The 12353-nt window shown below is 42.8% G+C and overlaps 1 protein-coding gene across 4 annotated transcripts in view; it reads right to left on the bottom strand.

The window, feature by feature from the left end:
• Positions 1–12353, bottom strand: part of C7H1orf21 (chromosome 7 C1orf21 homolog) — a 194517-nt gene that overhangs the window by 173152 nt on the left and 9012 nt on the right. The window contains exons 2-3 of one of the 4 annotated variants that reach the window (XM_044301993.1): positions 2810–2852; positions 1559–1646 (exon numbers count right to left, since the gene is read on the bottom strand). The exons of 2 other annotated variants lie outside the window; for them this stretch is intronic. The gene's annotated coding sequence lies outside the window, so the exon portion shown is untranslated. The remainder of the gene's footprint in view (positions 1–1558; positions 1647–2809; positions 2853–12353) is intronic. One more of the 4 variants, XM_044301992.1, reaches the window with a different exon arrangement.

Genomic DNA, 12353 nt, shown 5'->3' with positions numbered 1-12353 from the left:
ATGACCTCGCATTATTTTTATCTAATCTTTCAACATAGTTACTGAAGGCAGTACAATTCTTAGGCTACTTTCACACTCGCGTTTTGGGCGGATCTGTCATGGATCTGCAAAAATGGATCTGTTACAATAATACAACTGCATGCATCCGTCATGAACTAAAATATAATAATGTGCACAATCAGAGAACAGTAGCAGGGATTTCAGTGGCTCGCTCACATATAAAGTACTCGGGGATAAAGGTGGGTAGTATACCTGACTCCATCTACCGCTTGAATTTCCACCCTTTGTTTACAAAAATTACCCAAAGCCCCTATTAGACCTCATGAAAACCGGTCAAATTATAGGGAACAATCAGGGAATGCTTATTCCTAATAATTGGCTTTTATAATCAAGCAGTCGATCAGACAATGAACAGACAAATGCAGATGCCGATTATAGGCAGCACATCTCCCTGTGTAATCAGCGATGTGCTGCCGATAATGAATAAAAACAGAATGAAGGAATCGTTCCTCCTACTTTCACTTTGCATCAGACTGAACTACTATATCTCCCTCAGACTATTCCCCTACTGCTTAAACATGTAGATGCACCTAAACAAGACTTTGACTCTCTTTTTTTCTAAAAGGGAAGCAAGCCACATATTACACTACAAAAGTCAAAGGGGTTTTTGGTAAGTAAAAGTTATCGCCTAGTCACAGGATAGGGGATAACTATCAGATTAGGTGGGGTCCTACTGCTGGGACCCCCAAAAATCACAAGAATGGGGACCCTGTACTCCCTGTAGACCCTTTGATGCTCCCCTGATATGACTGGAGCAGCCGGTAGCACATGGGCGTGACCACACCATCTATTTCTATAGGAGTTTTGGTGATAGCCAAGTAGAGCACTCAGCTATCTCCAGAACCGCCATAGAAATGAATGGAGCAGCCATGCAGTTGTGCAACTGACAGCTCTGGTCATTTCAGGGGAGCAGCAGGGGGCAGGGGGCATGGGACCCCCGTTCTCGTGATTGATGTGGGTCCCAGCAGTAGGACCCCCACGATCTTATATAATGGCTACAAAGGAGTAGGGGGGCATTGCCTTCTAAAACAGGTGGTATAAGCTAACATGCATTGCACAGCATATAGTGGATTGAGGCGAGCCAGCCATTATTCTGCTTTAACTTTGCAATCTAGTTTTGGTGCTCCATGGCCTTTGGCTACTGTACTGCATACAAAGCTTAGATACAGTATATCCCTTTAGAGATCAGAAACTCCATAGTAATCAGATATCTCTGAGTTGCATGGGAGGCTATTAGGAAGAAGTACTGACTACCCTGCTTGATCTCTAAACATCTCTGCTTATGGGATTATCCCAAATTTCCACAGGACACACCAATATTTATTTCTGGAAAGGCATTTGAATGGTGTCTCATCAGTGGAACATCTGTTGCATGATTGTAAGCACCGATGACTGTCCAGTGAGGAATTAATCTTGAAATATGACATTGGCCCTTTTCAGGTTATGACCAAATTAAAAACTTTATGGTGATTCTGATATGGGGCTTCTATATTCTCACCCTTTGCTAATCAGTTGGATCACAATGAGTTTGGTACCAAAATCTTGAAGGGCTGGCAGGTTGTCAGATGGCAGATCATAAACGAGGTCTGGAAAGATACACATTTTAGAATAATTCACAGAGCTATTTATGGATTTAATATACCACCCCATGCAGACAAACCTGAGAGATCGGTACATTTCCCCAAATGAAATGCTTACAAAACTGACTTTTATCATGGTTTATGGTTATGCCCAAAGGTACAAGACTTATGGGAAGAGGTGGGTCAGATGGTATGGAAGATGTGGAATTGGACCATCCCTCCGCAACCTCAGCTAGTTGGATAAGGATAATGGCTTATCTCTCCCTAAGTCTGTATAGTTACCAAGAGGTACATTTTGCAATAGTGGCTTCAACCTGAAGTGCCTACAAATACTTGACAAAATGAAACATCTACTCAATATAGAATGGAGTCTAAGGCCGATTTCACACTTCAGTTTTTGGCCAGTTATTGCCATCAGTTATTGTGAGCCAAAACTAGGTATGGGTCAAAAACACAGAATAGGTGCAAATCTTTCCATTATAGATTATCGCTGTGTAGGTTTCACTACTGGTTTGGCTCACAATCACTGTGTTTAGCCTAAATGGTCCAAGGAAACGTACAAAACACTTTTTTTTTAGGAAGTATAGTTGCTTTATTATTCCATTTTTGAGTGAAGGCAAAGTTGAGCAGCTACTGAGGCTTTCACTTTGACAGAGTGGTATTACATGATAATATCAAACATTCGTAATGCGCTTTTCTCACAGAGACCCAAAGTGCAAAGATGTGTGACTGAGGCGACTCACTGGGAAGTCATTGGCTGCCATATGTGCGCTCAACTCCAGTACACGATGCACACTAGAGTCAATTTTGCAGGAAACCAGTTTGCCGACATGTATATTTTTGAAGATGTGGGAAGAAACTGGAATCCACACAAACCTCATGCAGATGCTGTCCCTGGTCGGACTGAAATCCAGGACACAACTGCTGCAAAGCACTAGTGCTAACCACTGAGCCACTATACTGCCCAGATTTGATGGAAAAGATGAGGGGTACTCTTGGAAGATTATTGAAACCTGAAAAGGCCCAGTTTTAGGGACATGGAAGGATCTGAAGAAAGGGAATAATGATGTATTGCTTCTTATGTTGTAATATCCTCTGATCTTTTAGCATGCCTAATGGACTTTAACAGTATACCTATCTCTGTTCCATGGACAATGATAGAGACTTACCGTAAGTCTTGTGGATCTGTGTAGCCACATGAGCGATGCTATTCTGGAAAATGAAAAAGCAAAAAAAAAATAAAAAATCCCAAAACCCAAATCTAGGTAGATGTATTTGTAACATCTGGCTGTAGCACTTTAATAAAAAAATACAAAAACTCAGAGCAAAGCTCACAAAACACTCAGGGAATGTTCATACCGCTAAAATCTGCAGAGGATTTAGCAATATAACCTGCAAACAAAAATCAACAGCAGCTTCCCATTGACTTCAATGGGGAAAACATCTCGATGTGAGCATGGTGGAGGCTTTTTTCTGCCACCAATTTCAAATCAGCTTCAGAAGTGGCATGTTGTTTCTATGATGTGGATTTTAGCTGTGAAAGGGCTAAAATAGCTACCGTTTCCAAAACGTGCTGCTCACAGAGGCATATCAGCCCACTGATATTACCACAGTTTTTTACGTGGTGGATTTTAACCATGAGAACTTCAAAATGCTATATAGGATTGTAACGTAAAGCTTTAGCTATTCAATAGTTTTGGTTACTGGCTGATTTTAGGGACAAACTGAACTGGACATGTAGACATGCTTCACCCATCTCTAGATTTAAAGGGTTTCTGTCACCAGAATTAACCCTATTAAACTAGCTGACATTAGTGATGTGCTAATGTCAGCTGAACCTAACTAGCCTATTCCTACTTTTATCTATGCCCTGTTACTCCAGAAATATAACTTTTATAATATGCTAATTAGCCTCCAGGTGCGGGCATTGCCCCTGCTCCTAGAGGCTCCGTTCTCCCACCTCTGGCCACGCCCTCCTGCACTAGATTGACAGGGCCAGGCAGCATTGGTCTCCTACTGCCGTCCCTGTGCGCTGGGGTTCAGTATTCGGTGCAGGCGCAGTGAGGAAGCCGGCAGCCAGCAGCCAGCGAGCACCCTTTACTCTCTGCGCTGAATACTGAATGGGACGGGGCAGGCGTGAGATTTACATGGCAGACAGGGCCGGCAGTAGGAGACCAACACTGCCTGGCCCTGTCAATCTAGTGGCCAGAGGTGGGAGAACAGAGCCTCTAGAAGCAGGGGCAACCACCCCACCCCCCCCACCGCACCTAGAGGCTAATTAGCATATTATAAAAGTTATATTTGTGGAGTAACAGGGCATAAATAAAAGTAGGAATAGGCTAGTTAGGTTCAGCAGACATTAGCACATCACTAATATCAGCTAGTTTAATAGGGTTAATTACGGTGACAGAAGCCCTTTAATTTTGTAGAATAGTGGTAGACTTGTATGAACGTGGAGATGAATGGACAGCTCAGTTCCATGTAATTAAACAATTTATCGGCGGGAAGGAATAATGCAATCTTAAAACAATACTGGCTACCTTCTCCTCACACTCCGAGCCACTGGAACCACTCCAAAACCGACAGATTTACTCACTATTAATAATTATCTTATAAAATCCTATTTGCTAAATAATCCCGTACACTTTAACACAACAAAAGCCATTTTATCTTAAACTGTTGAATGATCCATTAAAATACACATATTAACTGTGCAGCGTTTCCTGACCTACATTTCAGACGTAACGCCAGACACAACTCAATACCACTGAATTATTCAGTCTGCTATATGGAGCCTTTCATAAACAAGAACATGCTTTATTAGGGTATTAAATGTAAGCATTTCATTTCTGGTTAACACTCCGCGCACTCCTATTCTAGCTGCACCGACGGTAAAGCAGAAGAGAAGTTTAGAGCTTTTCCATTCTAGGTTTGTGCATTTTATAAACTGGTAATGAAAAGCACTCTGAAGCTGTGAGACTAAGTATCTCCGTGTCATTGGAATGACAGTCTTAAGATGCCCGGCTACATTCCTGCAGTGTGACGTCATGTCTGCTCCCAACCCAACAGTCCAAGCTGTGCTACACTGACTCCGCTCACAGTCGAGGCAGCTGAAGAGATGCTCCACAGTAATCCTTTTACGTCTAATTGATACCCTAAGGTTATTATTTTGCTCTTTATTGAATCTTGTTTATTACCGTAAGTCATTATTTTGTAAAGTTCAAAGACTGTGGCGTTTTTGTGCTGCTCATATGTTTGGCCTTGTGACCAAATTTCCACTCACTCCAGCACAAGTAGGCATTGACGACCAGCTTAGAACCAGTGGAATATTGTGTAGCTTCGCTTACAATTATTTCGATGTACACTAAGGCCCCATCAATCAGAAAAGCCTATGAATTGCAAAGGGTGACATTCATAGCATAAACTGACAGGGGGTGGATTTAAAATCTGCCCTGACCATTGTTTACAGCATGTGGAGGAGATTTGTGAATCGCATAGTGCTGTAAAAAGGCGGTGTATTTCCTGCACAATAATCCACGAGAACATGTTCATATCCTTTGTCACTGCAGAATACAAATGCTATTACAAAAGCTGTAGCAACATATTCTGCAGCTCTCTACAAAGAATTCCAGCCTCCTAATGCCTCATTCACACCTCAGTGTTCGGCCAGTGATTGGGAGTCCAAACCAGGTGCGGCTCTAAATAACACATCTTTCCCTTATACCTGTTTCGCCTCCACTCCTGGTTTTGGCTTACAATCACTGATGGAAATCACTGACCAAACACTGACGTGTGAATTACGGCTCATGCACACAAACCAGCTGGTCCAGCTGGTTTGTGTGCCAGCTGGACCCGTGCTGCGGACCACAAATGCACAGGAACCGACCCTAAGGCCGCCACATGTGGACGCATTCACTTGAATGGGGTCCGCGATCTGCATCCGACAGCCCGCACTGCAAAAAAGTAGTGCATGCACTACTTTTTTGCGGTGCGGAGCCATGGACAGAAACCCCACAGAAGCACCGCGGTTCCATGTCTCCATTTTGCACCAGCCTTCCGGATTGCGGACCCATTCAAGAGAATGAGTCTGCATCCATTATGCGGGGTGCACATGGCTGGTGCCCGTGTATTGCGGGCGCGCTGTTTGCAGGCTGCAATATGGCCACGGCTGGGCAACAGCCGTGTGCATGAGGCCTAAGGCATAAATTGGGAATATCTGTACATCATTGATGCAATACTAGATGTCAGCCATATCAGAATATATAACTCGCCATTTGTGCGTGAGAGCACAGAGACATTACACAGTCACACGTGGAGTTCCTACGGCCACATGCACACAGTACATATTAGGCTACATGCACACGACTATTGTGTGTTTTGCGGTCCACAAAACATGGATGGTGTCTGTGCGCGTTCTTAAATTTGCGGAACGGCATTGACAGCCTTCAATATAACTGCCTATCCTTGTCCGCAAAGCTCGGACAAGAATAGGACATGTTATTTTTTTTTTGCGGACCACGGAACGGAGCAACGGATGCGGACAGCACACAGAGTGAATGGGTCCGCATCCAAGCCGCCAAAACTGCGGCTCGGATGCGGACCAAAACAACAGCCGTGTGCATGAGGCCTTACACATGGATTTTAAAGCATAATACAGTACCAGCTTAGTAAATGAGATTTTCAAACTGGACACTTTCAGTGCGGAAATTGACCCGTGGTACAGATTTTGAATGTTATGTGAATTGTTTGTGTGCAGATTTCACCTTTTGAAATGCAAAGGACACGACCTTGGGGACATCTGTGTCAAAGTGGACAAAATACACAATAACGCACATTTTGGTGCAAAAATAAAGAAAATCCACACTGTGTGCATGTACCCTCAGGGTATGTCCATGACTGAAATGTGGCAGATTTTCTGTAACGTTTCTGCTGGAAATCTGATGCAGAATTAAAATGCACCAAATGGTGGATTTGTCTGATGTGGATTTAATTGCTGAAATGTTTCTGATTTGAAACAGGTTTGTATTGCAAAGGGTGAAATCTGAAATTAAAATCTTCTAGAAAAATTGACAAGCTGCAGATTTCAAATCTGCCCTACTGTTCAATTTCTGCTGTGGATTTTTTCTGCACCGTGTGACTGACAATTGCTGAAAACCACTTCCCTTTGCAGGTACCGCACAACACTGCAATTTGTATGTGGACATACTGATGACCTAAAACATGGATCAGCAACCATCGGCACTCCAGCTGCTAGGAAACCACAACTCCCAGCGTGCAACATGCTTGGTTGTTCTTCTAACTCCCATAGAAGTGAATCGGGCATTATGGGAGTTGTAGTTTCTGAACAGCTGGAGTGCCAAAGGTTGCTGATCCCTGACCTATAAGGCAGTCAGTCCACCACTATACAGGTCTGTGCACATGGTAGCACTATAAGAATAAGCCCAGAGGGGCAATTCTCCTTTCTGACTTGGGTTGATCTTTCAAAATTTGGGAAATCCCAAGTAGAAACCAATTTATAGTTTTAGACACTTGAGCCTGTATTAGACGTTGCAAGAATCAAATGAAAAATCATAATATCATCATTTGCAAAAGTAGCGCATTCAAAGCAGTGCGCTGTGGACACGTGCTGCTACTCCATTCTATTATAGAGGAACATGAAGTTAATGAAGACAAGTGGTATCCAGCATAAGGCTTCTTGCACACGGTCCGCAAAAAACGGATCCGTAAAAAGTACGGATGACATCCGTGTGCATTCTGTATTTTGCAGAACAGAACAGCTGGCCCCTAATAGAGCAGTTCTTATCCGTAATGTGGATCGATTCAAATGAATGGTTCCGTATACGGTCTGCAAAAAAAAAAAACGGAACGGAAACGGAATGAAAATATGTTCGTGTGCAGGAGGCCTAAGTCAGACAGATAATGCATTTCAGGGTTGTTCCGCACACCTTCCTTAGATCTGTGTCACATAACACATCTAAAACAGTATGGTTAAATATGGAGTCACATTAGTATCAAAGACCACACAGCTAACTGTCAGAAAGAAGCATACCTAGGGAGGCTCCTTCCTGATAATTGCCCCCATCATCAGCCGGTGTAAACTGACCTTTAGTGTGTACATATAGATAGCTGTCAGTCACTGATAAGACAGTCCCTGTGTAGAGCTAAAGAGAACCAGTTACAATAAAATGCAGTGCAATCTGCAGGCAGCAGGTTATATAGCAGGAGGAGCTGAGCAGATTGATATAAACATGTAGTTTGTGGGAACATATTCAGCAAGACACATTTAAATCTCTGCTCTGAACTTAAGACTACCCCCGTGTACAACTATCAGTATCTCTGTTTACACACTACAGAATATCACTTATAAGAACCACCCCCATGTACAACTATCAGTATCTCGGTTTACACACTACAGAATATCACTTATAAGAACCACCCCTGTGTACAACTATCAGTATCTCTGTTTACACACTACAGAATATCACTTATAAGAACCACCCCTGTGTACAATTATCAGTATCTCGGTTTACACACTACAGGCTATCAATCACTTATAAGGCCACCCCCGTGTACAACTATCAGTATCTCGGTTTACACACTACAGGCTATCAATCACTTATAAGACCACCCCCGTGTACAACTATCAGTATCTCAGTTTACACACTACAGGCTATCAATCACTTATAAGACCACCCCCGTGTACAACTATCAGTATCTCGGTTTACACACTACAGGCTATCAATCACTTATAAGACCACCCCCGTGTACAACTGAAGTCAGAAATAACAAAGCTATTAATTACAAGTTTTGCTGACTCTTTTCCCACAAAACTATATATTAAACTGCCCAGCTTCTTCTGCTCTATTGCGGCTTCACAAATCATTGGCAAATAATTAGCATCTTTCTTGACTCCTTTTTGACCCTTTGCAACAAAACGTTTGAGGATTCTGTGATCACTCCCCATTATCTTGGCAATTTCAAGATTGCTGCATCCCTCTAAAAGACTTCACAATTTGACTTTTCCCAGTCAGTTAAATCTCTATTTGACCCATTTTCCAGATGCCTAATAATTATACACACCTTGATATAGGGTCGTGATCTCCTAAGGTCACACCCTCCCTCATTAAACAAATGCACATCACCTAAAATGCATCAATCCAATAAGCATTCCAGTTTATACATCTTGGAGTTGGAAAATATGCATAAAAATGATGATATGGTCAACATTCTCACTTGCCTAATAATTGTGCACTCAATGCATCACAATGATCCGAGAAAAGGAAGAGGAACTATCCTGGAACAAGTTGTCTGGCTGACATTTAATAAAAGGTTCCTGCTGGACCTCACATGTTTTCTTGACCGGTTGTGCGAGCTACATTATTGAACATAGGAGCACTCTTTGGCCTTTTTTGTATTTTTTAATGTTCTAACCATCATGGTGGACACTAGAGATGAGCAAATTTCAGGTTATGAAATTCGTTCACTGGTAAAAGGTGAATTGCGTTATGGATTCCATGACCACGGACCATAACGCAATTCTATGATGGAATGCCTTTAGAGCCATTCCGTTATTATAGAAGTCTTTGGGCTGCAAAACAGATCCGTCCCGTTTCCGTTATGCAGGAGAGGACTCCCATGCATAACAGAAACTGAATGGATCCGTTTTGCAGCCCATAGACTTCTATTATGATGGAATGCCTCTAAAGGCATTCCGTTATGCATTCTGTCATAGAATTGCGTTATGGTCCGTGGTAACGGAATCCATAACGCAATTCACCTTTTACCAGTAAACGAAGCGTGAACGAATTTCAAAATAGGAAATTCGCTTATCTCTAGTGGACACTATTGCTAGTAGCACATGGGCAGTGGCTGATCCCCCTAGGAGAGTATCTTTATGATACGCATTCTGATATTTTTTTTATGAAGGTGAAGTGGAACCTTAAAGGGACTCTGTTACCACAATCTTGGACTATTATCTGCAGTAATACTGTACCTGAGTAGTACTGCAGATAAGGAGTCCACATCAGTATTTTTTTTTTCCTACTGGCCCGTTTCCCCACTGTCAGCAATTAAAGCTACACTAAAATATATTGTCAGGACTGCTGTGTATGCGTATAAAATTTTGTTTGCAATTTTTTTTATTTAATTTCTCTGATTTTAAGAGTCATACCTCACAAAATAATTAATAAATAACATTGATCATATGTCCACTTTATTTTAAAGGGAGTCTGTCACCAGAGTAGCCATTATACACTGCCTACATAGTACTGTAGCATAACTATAGATGAGTCAAATGATACCTGTTGTTTTGATGTTCACCAAATGAAAAAAAACTCAGTTTTAGACCACTTGCACACAAATGTTTTTTTTTTTCAGTTTCTGTTCTGTTTTTGCAAGTTCCGTTTGCACAACCATTCACTTCAATGGGTCTGCAAAAACAACGGAAGGTACGCCGTATGCATTACGTTTCAGTATTTCCGTTCCATTCAAATATAGAACATATATATTATTGCCTGCAAATCACATTCCTTGGCTCTATTCAAGTCAATGGTTCCGCAAAAAAAAAAAAATGGAATGCATACGTATGTCTTCCGTATCCGCTGTTTTTGCGAAACCATCTATTGAAAATGTTATGCCCAGACCAATTTTTTTAATGTACTTACTGTTTAAACATTATTGTATGCTTCCATTTCAAATCCGCAAAAAACGGATCACAAATGGAAACCAAACGGAAAAACGGAAAGGCAAAACGGAATGGAAGCGGAAACACTACTGAAGCAAAAAATCATTTCCGTTTAAAATGGACTGTAAAATACAGAAAAAGCCATACAGTCGTGTGCAAGAGGCCTTATTCATATGTAAATGAGGGCTCGCAAGTGCCCAGGGGTGGCGTTCGCAAGTGCCCCGGCCGCTCTTCCTTCTTCTCACATAACCCCTCTCCAGCCTGTTGCTTGGCCCACCCTGTAAGCTTCTTGCATCATCCAGTTTACTGTATGAGATTCTGCCTGCGCATGCACACTGGGATGACCATTGTGGGCAGCAGCATCGCTCCATGCAGTGCGCATGCGCCGGAGGGATCTTGTTCAGTACACTGGATGACATCAGTGAACATCAGAACAAAAGGAGACAGGTACCATTTGATTCATCTATAGTTATGCTACAGTACTATGTAAGCAGTGTATAATGGCATACTGTAGTGACAGACTCCCTTTAACCAAATTGTACAACATTTTGTACAGTCAAACTCAGCTCTAAAGTGACTTTGAGGGGTATACACCATATCTTTTGCTTTATAAGATGCACCCCAGGTTTTAGAGGAGGAAAATAAGAAAAAAATATTTTTCAGCAGATCTCATATCAGATTCTCAGATCAGAACCCCATAAATATCAGGACATTGGATCAGACCTCCATATCAGAACATTGGATCAACCCTCCATGTCAGAACCCCATTAGCCCTCCATGTCAGTACCCCATCAGGCCTTATATCAGCCCTTTATTTCAGACCTCATATAAACCCTCAATGTCAAACCCTCATTATCAGATCTCAGATTAAATTTTCAGATTAAAGAGGACCTTTCATCGGTCCACACGTGAACTAAGTATCATGATCTGTACAGCGGCGCCCAGGGATCTCACTGCACTTACTATTATCCCTGGGTGCCGCTCCGTTCTCCCGCTATGCCCTCCGGTATCTTCAGTTAATTGGTTATAGTAGGCGGAGACTTCCCTTGTTCTCCTGGGCGTCTCCTTCTGCTAGGCTGTAGCGCTGGCCAATCGCAGGGCAGAGCTCACAGCCTGGGAGAAAAAAAAACCTCCCAGGCTGTGAGCTCTGCGCTGCAATTGGCCAGCGCTACAGCCTGGGAAAAGGAGACGCCCAGGAGAACAAGGGCAGTCTCCGCCTACTATAACCAAGTCCCCTAAGTCTCCGCCTACTATAACTAAGTGACCAAAGATACCGAAGGGCAGAGCAGGAGAACAGAGCGGTGCCCAGGGATAATAGTAAGTGCAGTGAGATCCCTGGGCGCCACTCTACAGATCATGATACTTAGTTCACAATGTTTGGACCGATGAAAGGTCCTCTATAAAATAAAAAAACTCTTACCTCTCCTGCAGCGCGGCTCCTCTACACCTCCAGCAGGAGTCGTGCTCCCCTGTCTTCTCCGGCCCGCACTGCATTGTTTCCTGACTGTGTGCAGAATCAGGTCATAGTGCGTACACTACATCCTGATGCTGTACACGGTCAGGACAGTGCAGCGCTGGCCCCAGGAAGGAAGACCAGGGAGGGCGAGTACCAGAAGCGCTCACAGCACTTTACTCTCTGCTCTTAATGCATGCTAGGGAGCACCATCATAATGGAAGTGCTCACTAGTATTCGCTTTATAAGATGCGTAGCTATTTGCCCCCCACTTTGGGGGGGGGGGGGGAGTGCGTCTTATAAAGCGAAAAATGATAAATGATGATTACACTTTTCCAGACCCCATTTTATTTAATTTATTTATTATAATTTTTTTTCATACCCTGTGCAACTCAAGAAACCAGAAACATCAGGGAGGGAATAAGGAAGGGTGCTGTGCTGTCGTGGGGTCTGGAAAATCTGATTACCGCCAGACAGGCACAAAGGAAGCCAGCTAGATAGGCACAGGTTCAAAAGGCAGCCAGCTAGACAGGCACAGTTTCACCTGCAACCAAACAGACAGGTACAGGTTTGAAAA

The sequence above is a fragment of the Bufo gargarizans genome, chromosome 7, assembly GCF_014858855.1.
Source record: "Bufo gargarizans isolate SCDJY-AF-19 chromosome 7, ASM1485885v1, whole genome shotgun sequence".
Classification (NCBI taxonomy): domain Eukaryota; kingdom Metazoa; phylum Chordata; class Amphibia; order Anura; family Bufonidae; genus Bufo; species Bufo gargarizans.
The sequence above is the reverse complement of the archived record's forward strand: the minus strand, read 5'-3'. Positions and strand labels throughout refer to the sequence as shown.